The sequence below is a fragment of the Astyanax mexicanus genome, chromosome 7 (assembly GCF_023375975.1).
Source record: "Astyanax mexicanus isolate ESR-SI-001 chromosome 7, AstMex3_surface, whole genome shotgun sequence".
Taxonomy (NCBI): Eukaryota; Metazoa; Chordata; class Actinopteri; order Characiformes; family Acestrorhamphidae; genus Astyanax; species Astyanax mexicanus.
Genome location: NC_064414.1, coordinates 57,409,593 through 57,410,000, shown reverse-complemented (window position 1 = coordinate 57,410,000; position 408 = coordinate 57,409,593).

Genomic DNA, 408 nt, shown 5'->3' with positions numbered 1-408 from the left:
TACTCGAAAATTTCTTAATCTATATTTAGCATAATCCGTATATTACATAACCGTAGGTAAACTCCATAGGTGTGCGTGTACCTTGGACCTTGGCTCAAGGCTGTTTTAATGTGAAATCAGTATGTTCTGAACATGTAATCAGTGCTGGATGGAGGGGGGGCAGGATGGAGAAGGGGGGGGCAGGATGGAGAGGGGGGGGCAGGATGGAGGGGGGGCAGGATGGAGAAGGGGGGGCAGGATGGAGGGGAGGGGGCAGGATGGAGGGGAGGGGGCAGGATGGAGGGGGGGCAGGATGGAGAAGGGGGGGCAGGATGGAGGGGAGGGGGCAGGATGGAGGGGGGGCAGGATGGAGGGGGGGCAGGATGGGGAGGGGAGGGGGCAGGATGGAGAAGGGGGGGCAGGATGGAG